Genomic DNA, 12160 nt, shown 5'->3' on the forward strand with positions numbered 1-12160 from the left:
CTTGGCTAGAATTTTGTTGAGGATTTTTGCATCTACATTCATGAGGGATATATGTCTATAATTTTCTTTTCTTGTGGTGTCACCTGGTTTTGGTATCAGGGATATGCTGGCTTCATAGAACGGTAGTATTCCATCCTTTTCTATGCTCTGAAATACCTTTAGTAGTAGTGATGTTAACTCTTCTATGAAAGTTTGGTAGAACTCTGCAGTGAAGCAGTCTGGACAAGGGCTTTTTTTTTTGTTGGGAGTTTTTTGATTACCTTTTCAATCTCTTCTTTTGTTATGGGTCTATTTAGTTGTTCCACCTCTGTTTGTGTTAGTTTAGGCAGGTAGTGTGTTTCTAGGAATTCATCCATTTCTTCTAGGTTTTCGAGTATAGTTTTTCATAGTAATCTGATATGATTCTTTTAATTTCAGTTGGGTGTGTTGTAATATCGCCCATCTCATTTCTTATTTGGGTTATTTGCTTCCTCTTCTGTTTTTCTTTTGTCAGTGTGGCCAATGGTTTATCAACTTTGTTGAGTTTTTCAAAAAACCAGCTTTTGGTCTTGTTAATTCTTTCAGTTGTTTTTCTGTTTTCTATTTCATTTAGTTCAGCTCTAATTTTTATTATTTATTTGCTTCTGGTGCCTGTGGGTTTCTTTTGTTGTTCTGTTTCTCTTTGTTCAAGTTGTAGGGATAGTTCTTTGATTTTGGCCCTTTCTTCTTTTTGGATGTGTGCATTTATTGATATAAATTGGCCTCTGAGCACCGCTTTTACTGTATCCCAAAGGTTCTGATAGGAAGTGTTTTCATTCTCATTGGATTCTATGAATTTCTTTATTCCATCCTTAATGTCTCCTATAATCCAGTCTTTTTTGGAGCAGGGTATTGTTCAGTTTCCAAGTGTTTGATTTCTTTTCCCTGCTTTTCCTGTTATTGATTTCTACTTTTATGGCCTTATGGTCAGAGAAGATGCTTTGTAATATTTCAATATTTTGGATTCTGCTAAGGCTTGCTTTATGACCTTATATGTGGTCTATTCTAGAGAATGTTCCGTGTGTACTAGAAAAGAAAGTATAGTTGGTTGCTGTTGGGTGGAGTGTTCTGTATATGTCTATGAGGTCAAGTTGGTTGATTGTGGCATTTAGATCTTCCATGTCTTTATTGAGCTTCTTTCTGGATGTCCTGTCCTTCACCGGAAGTGGTGTGTTGAAGTCTCCTACTATTGTTGTGGAGCTGTCTATCTCACTTTTCAATGCTGATAGAGTTTGTTTTATGTATCTTGCAGCCCTGTCATTGGGTGCATAAATATTTAATATGCTTATATCTTCTTGGTATATTGTCCCTTTAATCATTATATAGTGACCTACCTTATCTTTTCTGATGGATTTAATTTTAAAGTCTGTTTTGTCAGAAATTAATATTGCCACTCCTGCTCTTTTTTGATTGTTGTTTGCTTGATATATTTTTTTCCATCCTTTGAGTTTTAGTTTGTTTATGTCTCTAAGTCTAAGGTGTGTCTCTCATAGGCAGCATATAGATGGATCTTGTTTTTTAATCCATTCTGCCATTCTCTGTCTATTTATTGGTGCATTTAGTCCATTTACATTCAGGGTAATTATGGATAGGTATGAATTTAGTGCTATCATTTTGATGTTTTTTTGTGTGTGTTGACAGCTTCTGTTTCCCACTTGATTTTATGTGTTGTTTTTCTTTGTATATTGTCCTTTCCTCATATTTGTTGTTGCTGATTTTGTTTCTGCTGAGTCTGTATTTTTCCCTTGTATTTTACTTTGATGAGTAGGATAGTTTGTCTCCTTTGTGGTTACCTTATTATTTACCCTTATTTTTCTAAATTTATAACTTTTATTTTTTGTATCACCATATCTTCCTCTCCATATGGAAGGTGTGTGATTACCTTTCTTAGTCCCTCTTTATTATTTTAATGTTGTCTTCTTTTATATAATCACATCGCCGTTACCCCATGTTGGGTTTTTTTTAAATCTTGCTTTGTGTTTTTTTGGATTTCCTGGTCTGGGTTGTCTTCTGGTTGCTCTGCCCAGTGTTCGAGTCTTGGGTCGATACCTGATATTATTGATTTTCTAACCAAAGAACTCCCTTTAGTATTTCTTGTTGTTTTGGTTTGGTTTTTATAAATTCCCTCAACTTGTGTTTATCTGGAAATGTCTTAATTTCACCTTCATATTTAAGAGACAGTTTTGATGGATATATGATTCTTTGCACGCAGTTTTTTTCCTTCAATTTTTAAAAATATGTCATCCCATTGCCTTCTTGCCTGCGTGGTTTCTGCCAAGTAGTCCGAGCTTATTCTTATTGGCTCTCCTTTGTAGGTGACTTTTCGTTTATCCCTCGCTGCTCTTACAATTGTCTCTTTACCTTTGGTTTTGGCAAGCTTGATTATAATATGTCTGGGTGACTTTTTTTTTCAGATCTACCTTATGTGGAGTTCGATGAGCATCTTGGATAGATATCTTCTCATCTTTCACAATATCAGGGAAGTTTTCTGTCAACAAATCCTCAACAATTTTCTCTGTATTTTCTGTTATCCCTCCCTGTTCTGGTACTCCAATCACTCGTACATTATTTCTCTTGATAGAGTCCCACATGATTCTTAAGGTTTCTTCAGTTTTTTAATTCTTTTATCTGATTTTTCTTTGAATATGTTAGTACCAAGTGATTTATCTTTGAGTTCAGAAATTCTAGCTTCTACTTGTTCAATTCTGCTCCTCTGACTTTGTATTGAGTTATCTAATTCTGTAATTTTATTGTTAATCTTCTGAATTTCTGATTGCTGTCTGTCTATGGATTTTTCCAGCTTATTAAACTTTTCATTATATTCCTGAATAATCTTTCTGATTTCTTCAGTTGCTTTATCTGTGTGTTCCTTGGCTTGTTCTGTGTATTGCCTCATTTCCTTCCTGATGTTTTGAAGGGTTCTGTATTCTGCATCTAGTAATTCCAGGAATGCACTTTCAATTAAAAGATCCCTGGATTTTTTGTTTTGAGAGCCTGTTGAGGTGATCATGGCCTGTTTCTTTATGTGACTTGATATTGACTGTTGTCTCCGAACCATCTATAATTATTGTATTAGTTTATGCTTGCTTACTGTGTCATAGCTGCTTGGTTTGTTTTGTTTTGGTATACCCCTATGGGTTGCTTGAATGAGCTAGCTTGATTATTTTCACCATTGGAACTCTGATGTCCTGTCCCCAGCTGGCTAGTGCTGTTATCAGGTATATTAGTTTAGGAGTCCTTTCAGTTTTCTTGTATGGATTCACCTCAGATTTCCAGGTAGCTGATACCAAGTGTGTGGTACAGGCTCTGTCCTACAGTCTTAGAGGGGCAGGGGTGATTGGCATATATACTTGTATCGGGTTGCAGCAGGTTGTCATGCTCTGAACAAGGCAGGGGGCTGAGAACCAACCCCCAAGTGTCTCTGAGGAAAACTCATCTCTGTTCCCTAGAGGGTGCTCATGGGTGGGCCCTGCAGAGGGACCATGGGCACCCAAAGCTTTTGTTGTAAGGACTGGGAGGTACCAGTTATCCCTGGACCCCTGTCGCAGGTGACTGCGTGACCCAAGTGGAGCCACCAGTCCTTAGGTCCCTGTTGTGGATAGGTGAGGGCCTCGTTTAATAGGCAAAGCAATGTCAAATGTCAAACACCCACCTCTCCACTACACAGCTGAAATGGTTGGAGTTCGCCAACAAGGGCTTATTCTCCTGAAATAGGCCCGCACACGTCCATGTATAAGGGAAAGGTGCTCAAGGTCCATGGTCGGTTTATGCCTGGACAGGAGCCGCTTCTGTTCTGAGCTCCCCCAGTTAATGGAGCTGGCAAATTATCTTTTCCCCCCAGTTGCAAATTTTTTCCTTCCCCAAGGCCAGGAGGATGGCTCCAGGTGCTCACCAGGGTCTATCTCAGGCCCAGGGATTCAGCCGCTGAAGCTGGGTTGGAGGTGGGGTGGCGGGGCACAGTAAAATATACGCAAGTACTTAGCCTTTGCCAAGAGCGCTATTCTCCTCAGGTTCCTGAGGTGTGAGCGGGATGTGTGGCTGGCTGCTTCTTCCTGAGGAAACTGCAGCCCAACACTAGGATCAGCCCACCACCACTGCTGCCCCTGCTCTGGCAATGGTGCCTGAGGGCTTCCTGCGATTCAGGTCCGGTAACTCCTTTCCACTTCTGAACGGTGTCTTCCTTCCCCTGCCCCTCAGTTCGTTGTCTAAGCTTGCCTTTGATGCTCAGGGCTTCCAGTTTGTCACAAATATACTCGTTTCACTTGTTTTTCGGGTCTTGGTTGTAAAGAGGGCTCGACAGAAGCGTCTGTCTATTCTGCCATCTTGGCTCCGCCCTCTCATTTTACTGCTCAGCTTTTAAGACCCCTAGATGCTACTCCCCAAAATAGGATGCAGGACATTGTCCTTATGTACCATGCTGTGCCAGTTGATGTAGATATCCCCCGAGTCCATGCCTTGAGGTTTTTGGTTATGTCTGAGAGGTTTCCCTGGCTATACCCCTTGTGTGCTCTGTATGAACCACACCTACAGTCGTGTGTGTGGAAATAACCACCACCAAATCTATATTTGCTGGTGGGTGTGCTTCCTTTCATCCTCCCACAACTCTTGGTGTATCTGTGTACCTATTTGTCCGTTCGTAAATTATTGTTTGTTAGTACTATTGCTGCAGGATTATCAAAGCTGCTGCCCCTTATTCTTGTGTTCTCTCAGTGTCCTCTCTTGCCTTGATCATATTGTACTGACTTCCCCTATATTATATATCGCTTTTCTCTTCACCAATATTAACTCATGTCTTCTATCTCACTGGTAATTTTCCCTCCCTTCTCTTCCTGTCCCTAGTAACCATCAAAGAATTTTTTTTTCCTCTTTTTCCTGTGTGTAAACTCTTTGTTGTCACTGTATAGTAGTGGTCTCATACAATATTTGCCCTTTCATGATTGCCTTATTTCACTCAGCATAAAGTCTTCTAAATTCATCCATGTTGTGAGATGTTTCATGGATTCATTATTCTGTATTGTTGCATAGTTCGTTATTCTGTTTTGTACCAGTTTGTTAATCTATTCATCTGTTGATGGGCACTTAGGTTGTTTTTATCTTTTTGCTGTTGTTAGTAATGCTGCAGTGAACATGGGTATGAATATGTCTATTTATGTCACAGCCTTTATTTCTTTAGGGTATATGCCTAGAGGTGGGATTGCTGGATCATATGGTATTTTTATTTCTGTCTTTTTGAGGAAGTGCCATACCATTTTCCCAAAGTGGTTATACTATTTTACATTCCTACCAACAGTGTATAGGAGTTCTGATTTCACCACAACCACACCAACATTTGTTATATTCTGTTTTTTTTTTTTTTTTTGTTCTAGTAATGTCAGGGTGGGATGAGTATCTCATTGTGGTTTTGATTTGCATCTCTCTAATAGCTAATAAGGAAACCCTGGTGGCGTAGTGGTTAATTGCTACTGCTGCTAACCAAAGGGTAGACAGTTCGAATCCACCAGGCGCTCCTTGGAAACTCTATGGGGCAATTCTACTCTGGCCTATAGGGTCGCTATGAGTCGGAATCGACTCGACGGCACTGGGTTTTGTTTTGTTTTTAATAGCTAATGATCGTGAGCCTTTCTTTGTATGTTTGTTAGCCACCTGAATGTCTTTTGGTGAAGTGTCTGTTCATATCCTTTGCCCATTTTTTAATTGGTAAAAGACCTCTTTAAAGTGTTAAAAAGCAAAGATGTCACTTTGAGGACTAAGGTGTGCCTGGCTTAAGCCACGATATTTTCGTTCACCTCCATATGCACACGAAAGCTGGACGATGAAGAAGAAAGACCAAAGAAGAATTAAGGGCTTTGAATTATGGTGTTGGTGAAGAATATTGAATATATTATGGACTTCCAGAAGAATGAACAAATCTGTTTTGGAAGAAGTACAGCCAGAATGCTCCTTAAAAGCAAGATGGCGAGACTTCATGTTTCGCACTTGGACATGTTATCAGGAGGGGCCAGTCTGGAGAAGGACATCATGCTTGATAAAATAGAGGGTCAGTGAAAAAGAGGAAGAAAAAACCCTCAACGAGATGGATTGACACAGTGGCTACACTGTGGGCTTAAACGTAGCAATGATTGTGAGGATGGCATAGGACTGAGCAGTGCTTCGTTCTGTTGTACATGGGGTCCCTATGAGTTGGGACCAACTCAGCAGCACCGAACAGCAGCAACACAGGCATATTGTAATTTTATTTTAATATAGAAATATAGGTAATAATCACAATCACTGTATAACATTTCATATGAGCTGGTACACTTTTAAGCACTTTACATTATATCAACTCATTTAACCCTCTCAGCAACTCTATAAGCACTATTATTTCCCTCATTTCACTGACGAGGAAGCTGAGGCATAAAAAAGACTAAATGACTTTCTCCAAGTCACACAGATAGTAAATAATGAAGCCTGGATTGAAACCCAGAAAGTCTCACCCCAGAGTTTGTCTGCTAAATCATTAGTTCAGAAGTTGACAAACTTTATCTGTAAAGGGCCAGATAGGAAATATTTTAGGCTCTGTGAGCCATAAGTCACTATCGCATCTACTGATGTACCCATTGTAGAGTGAAAGTAGCCATAACAATAGGTATTATGTAAACAAGCGTGTGTGGCTGTGTTCCATAAAACTTTATTTACAAAATTAGGCAGTGGGCTGGATTTGGCTCCTGGACTGCGATTCGCTGACCCTGCAGTAGCCTCTACTGCCTAGTTACAACACAGTCATTAAATAGTTATGGTGGGATAGACACAGCTGCCCATGAAGAATGGTGATCCAATTTTAAAAGGGATTTGGGGCCAGATATTGCATGAAAGTGATGCATTTTCTGTGTACCTTTTGGGTGAAATGCCCCCTGCATTCGCTGGAGAGGATGATGGTCACCATACCTGTGTACAGTGAGATGTTATGAGTTTCAGAGCCAGGAGAAGGATGTTGTCTTCCATCTGCTTTCTGGGTCACCTTGCACAAGGCCCTTAGCATCTGTCATTCATAACTCTCCATAGTGGTGATAAAGATCCCCACCACCTGCCTCTCTCCCTCCCCTGAGTGTTTCTTGGATTAATGAGGGCTTGTCTGTGGATGTACTTGGGCTGGGAGTTTGGGAGAGGGGGAAAGTATTTAATGGCATTCATCATTTAATGTGCTTGCAAATTAGGGAGCGCTTCAGGGGTTTTTCAGGGGTATGAGACCATGTGCTGAATGTTTGGCAGATAGAGCCCAATTTTAATGGAAAGACATTCCTGGAAATCTGCAGGAGAGAGTTTGAATTTAGTGGGCCTGAATTTATGGATTACCTGCGTGGCTGTAAGCTTTAAGCAGTGGGGTTCTTTAAGATGGCAAAACAGGTATTTATTTCACTTTCTAGTAAGTGTGCAATGAGAGGGTCCCTTGCCAACCTCAGTATGTTTTGTCTCCGTAAGAAAATGCAGGATTCTCTGCTGAGCTGTGAGTCTTTGCAGTATTCGAAGATTTTTTTTATAGATGTTTCCAAGTGAAAATTTGAAGCTAAAAGTTGAACCAGGAAGCCTCAGCAGGGACTAGGCTGCTGCTTGCATTTCAATGGAAGGCAGAGGAAATTCATTATAGAGGTTGAAAGTGTGGTTTGCATGCTAAGGCAGTTGTGGAAGAATGGGGCTTCCCCTTTGTGGTTAAGGTTCCTCCACCAAGCACAGATACTCAGTCTCATGCCCCCCACATTTTTTTTTTTTTTTAAACTTCTCAAGAAAATTCTTCTCCAAGGTCAAAAAGGCTGTATTAGAACATTTCAACATAGGAGATTTCTTGAATCTTTGTGGTTTATTTTGTTGTTTGTTCTGCTCTGTCAACAAAAGCTATTACTTAACAACCCAGTCTATTAACTATGTAAACTTGCTTTGGGAATCTACATCTAAGATGCTATTGTTTAATTTAAAATGCTGTAATAGCTAGTATTTAACAAAGAGGAATTACATACTGGGTGCTGGGTTAGGACTTTATGTACATTTATTTCTTACTTAAGGTGCCCTGGTGGCTCAACAATTAAACACTCACCCACTAACGGAAAGGCTGGCTGCTCATACTCACCCAGTGGTTCCGTGGGAGAAAGACTTGGCGATCTGCTCCCATAAAGATTATAGCCTAGAAAACCCTATGAGGCAGTTCTGGTCTGTCACCTGGGGTCACTAGGAGTCGGAATCAACTCAACAGCAGCTAATATTTCTTACTTAATCCTCACAATAGTAATAATCCAACAGAGAAAGAGTCTTCTTGTTCTACGGATGAACAAACTGAGGCAGAGAGAGGTAACTAACTCTGTCAGGGTTAGACAGCTAGCAAATGGCAGACCAGAATTTGAATCTAAGCCTCCCTGATGCCAAAACCCAAGCAAGGAGAGTGACCAGTCACCCTGATTTGCCCGGGAACTGAGGGGTTCCCAGGATGCAGGATTTTTCAGTGCTAAAACTAGGAAAGTCTCAGGCAAACAGCAAAATACTGGATATCCCTAGCACGAAGGAGATGCTCATTATTGGGAAACACTTTCTGATAATTCAGAGAGGAGCCTTCCTGTGTGATCCCCCTGCCCCCCTTTATCCTGCTTGAAGTTGTAAGTGTACACCGTAAAACCTCAGAGGCCACAAATCCTACGGCAGCCTTGGAACCAAACAGGAAACCTGGGAGACTGAGTTCATTGGGATTCCCAGCATGAATGCAGCCCCACTTATTTATTGGCTCAATTTGAGTTGATAGAGCAAAAAAGCACAATTCTTCTCAGAGCCTTTGTAGTTTCACTCTTGTGTCTATATTGGCTACACTGTGGTGTATACAGAGGCATTGGTGGTTTATGCTTGAGACCCAGGTTTGATTTCCGGCCAGTACACCTCAAGCACAGCCACCAGCCAATTGTCAGTGGAGGCTTGTGTGTTGCTATGATGCGGAGCTTCTGGACTTAAGATGGACTAGGAAGAAAGGCCTGGCTATCTACTTTTGAAAATGAGCCAATGGTAACTATGGATCTCAATGGTCTGATCCTCAACCGATTATGGAGATGGTATGAGACTGGGCAGTGTTTCATTCCATGATGCCGGCGTCACCATGAACCGGGGGCTGACTTGTCAGCAGCTAACAACAACAACAACATAGTGCACGCAATCAGGGTTTTACACAAGCCTCAGGAAAGGCTGGGTCACCTTTGGAAGACTTCGCCTTACGCCCTCACAGACTTTCTAAGAACAGTCCCTGTGCCTCTATGGACTCTACCTGGCCACCAGAAATAGGGACCAGCCAGCACAAAGCTTTTGTGGCTTCTCTGTGTTTCTTCAAAGCCTGAACTGTCCCTCCCAGATGTATCCCTTTTCAAACAAATTACTTTGACCAACACTACCTGTAAAATATTCTTAGAGAAAGGAAATTGGCTAGCAGGAAGCCCTCATTGTGGCCAAAGTGAAGGCAAAAGTGACCTTAAGAACCTCATATCTCTACATGACCAAGAGTACAGTGTGGACTCAAAAGATGAATTCTACTTGAACACATAACGTGTTTTTGTTTTTTGTTCCTTGTTTGTACTGACCCCAGTTAATACGCTGTCAGAGGCCTTTAGAAACGCCCTGCTCACAGCTTTCTGCCAGTCACGATCTCGCTGGCAGTGGTGTCTGCCAGAAGGCAGGCCAAGAGAAGACAGCACATTTGGTAACTCACTGGTTGTAGGAGACGTTGTTCCCCAAAGGGCAGAGCTTGTGAAAGAGAGGAAAGGCCAACCTGCTCCTCGTGCTGGTGACTGCTGCCACGTTTCAGTTGTTTGGGTGCGTGTTTTGTGATTCATTTTTAGACTTATTAATTAGATTCACACAAGGGAGCTGGTAATCACTTAATTACCGATGTGCTCATTGTGTAATAATGTCAAAAAGGTGTCTCATTCTTAGTTAGTGTTTTGTTCAAGTTCCCCTGTGACTATGTTACAAATAAAATACTCCTGCAGAATGTGGTGTTTGTTCTGTGATTGGGTCTGTTGTTTTTGTGGTAGACATAAATAAAATGTAACCTTTCAGGTGATTAGCCTGGAGAAAGGGTTTGGGGATGGACAGCCAGTGAAGGCAGGGGAGGGTCCTGAGGAGGGAAGAGAGACTGAGTAGGGTGGGGGCGAGGGGATGGTGGTGATGGTGGCAGCAACATTAGAGGAAGGGGGTCAGAAGGGAAACATAGTCATGCAGACAGATAGAAAACAGAGACTCAGTCATATGGAGGGATAGAGAGAGAGGCAGACTGACCAACTGACCGGTAAGGTCAGACTGACTTTTTTATACAGTACCCAAACATTCTTCATCCTAAAGATGGTCCTTTTTACCTGTTTGTTTTTGGCTTTAAAGGTCTGTGCCTCATCTGTTACCATGTGTGCAGAGTATTGAAAAATCTAGTTCTTTGAAAGATAAGATTTAAAAGCCAGTCTAAGTCATTAAGAGCACAAACTCTAAGGGCCATTTGGGTTCGAATCCTAGCTCTGCCACCTGCTTGCTAGGTGACCTTGGGTGAGTTATATAATCCTTCTGTGCGTCAGTTTCTTTGTCTTAAAATGGAGATAAAAATATTATCTATCGTATAGTGTATGGGGCAGTGGTGGTTCAATGTTAGAATTCTCCCCTTCCATCAGGGATACCTGGTTCGATTCCCAGGCAATGTACCTCAAGCACAGCCACCATCCGTCTGTCAGTAGAGGCTCGTGTGCTGCTACGATGCTGACCAGGTTTCAGTAGAGCTTCCAGAGTAAGATGGACTAGGAAGAAAGGCCTGCTTCTGAAAATTAGCCAACGAAAATCCAATGGATGACAAAGGACTCATCTGTAACCGATCGCGGGGATGGCACAGGACTGAGCAGTGTTTTGTTTCATTGTGCCTGTGGTTGTCCTGAGTCAGAGGCTGACTTGATGGGAGCTAACAACACCACCTCATGAGATTGCTGTGAGCAATAAACACTTGCAAACCTATTAGAACAGTGAACCCAACAGGTATTACTGTTATTAGCACTGTGCTTGTAAAGTGGTCCTGGATATTGGGGGGCTGATTTTCCTTTAGAAGAACATTCACAGAGCTAAATATATTTTTATGAATATGGAAAAGGCTGCAAGTACCTGCCTGGGGCCTTTGGCTTTGAACCTTGTTGTTTATTTGAGGATGCAGTGAACGGTCATAGGCTGGGTGTAAGGAGACCCAGCTTCTAGTTCCAGCGCTGCCACTGACTAGCTTGCAGATTATAAACTAAACTGGTTTTATGTCTTTGACCAGATGATATTGGATCCTTTCTGGCATGTGAGTTTTCTACTTCGACTATTATTTTACTTCTGTGCAGAGGTTTTGTAGACTTAAGATTCTTGGACAGGTTGAGGATTGATCATACAGGACACTCCCAGAAGAGAAAAAATGTGAGTGCTGAGTTGTAGAATAAGAAAAAGGAAAAAACAGTGAAAATTGGGCTCTGACTCACTATAGCCATGTTTGTGATCGTGGTTGTCAGTGTCATTGTCTTTTTTCTTTTTCTGTTCCCGACGGAGGAACAGTGTTTGAAAGAGGGGTCATATCCCAGGGCTGAACTGAACTGGAAGACTCATGATGCCCTGTGGAGCATGGCTTAGTTCAGGGAACTTTTCTTCCTTCTAAAATGAGTCCTGATCTCGTAAATGAGTTATTGCTCAGCTGCTCCCTGGACCTAAGGAAATGGCAACGCAGTCCAAGCCTGACTCAGGTGTCCTTTTATCTCTCTTTCTAAATTTCTCTTTATTGCTCTCATGCTGCTTCTGACTCTCTGACTTTCACTACTGAACCCTGTGTGTCTCAGCAGCAGAATTACCTCTTATTCTTTCCCAAAAGGCGCCTGAACTCTTAATTCCCTGAGTACAGGTGTCTTAGCTGAGGCCTGACTAGTGCTGCTGACTGACAGGGTCAGCTGTCTTGGGGCATACTTGAATTTTAAATTAACTGTTGGATTGTTGGGAGCCCTGGTGGTACAGTGGCTAAGAGTTCTGCTGCTAACCAAAAGGTCGGCAGTTTGAATCCACCAGCTGCTCCTTGGAAACCCTGTGGGGCAGTTCTCCTGTCTTATACTAATGCTATGAGTTGGAATTGACTTGATGG

The 12160-nt window shown here is 41.7% G+C and overlaps 2 protein-coding genes across 10 annotated transcripts in view; one reads left to right on the plus strand and one right to left on the minus strand.

Moving 5' to 3' along the window:
• The window catches only part of LOC104846471 (cytidine monophosphate-N-acetylneuraminic acid hydroxylase), a 499820-nt gene that overhangs the window by 439784 nt on the left and 47876 nt on the right, over positions 1-12160 (minus strand). The gene's annotated exons all lie outside the window — the stretch shown is intronic.
• CARMIL1 (capping protein regulator and myosin 1 linker 1) overlaps positions 1-12160 on the plus strand; it is a 390198-nt gene that overhangs the window by 152358 nt on the left and 225680 nt on the right. The window contains exon 1 of one of the 7 annotated variants that reach the window (XM_023555752.2): positions 9614-9837. The exons of the other annotated variants lie outside the window; for them this stretch is intronic. The gene's annotated coding sequence lies outside the window, so the exon portion shown is untranslated. Of the gene's footprint in view, positions 1-9613; positions 9838-12160 lie in introns of those variants that run through there. 7 annotated transcript variants of the gene reach the window in all.

This window comes from Loxodonta africana, chromosome 1 (assembly GCF_030014295.1).
Source record: "Loxodonta africana isolate mLoxAfr1 chromosome 1, mLoxAfr1.hap2, whole genome shotgun sequence".
NCBI lineage: Eukaryota > Metazoa > Chordata > Mammalia > Proboscidea > Elephantidae > Loxodonta > Loxodonta africana.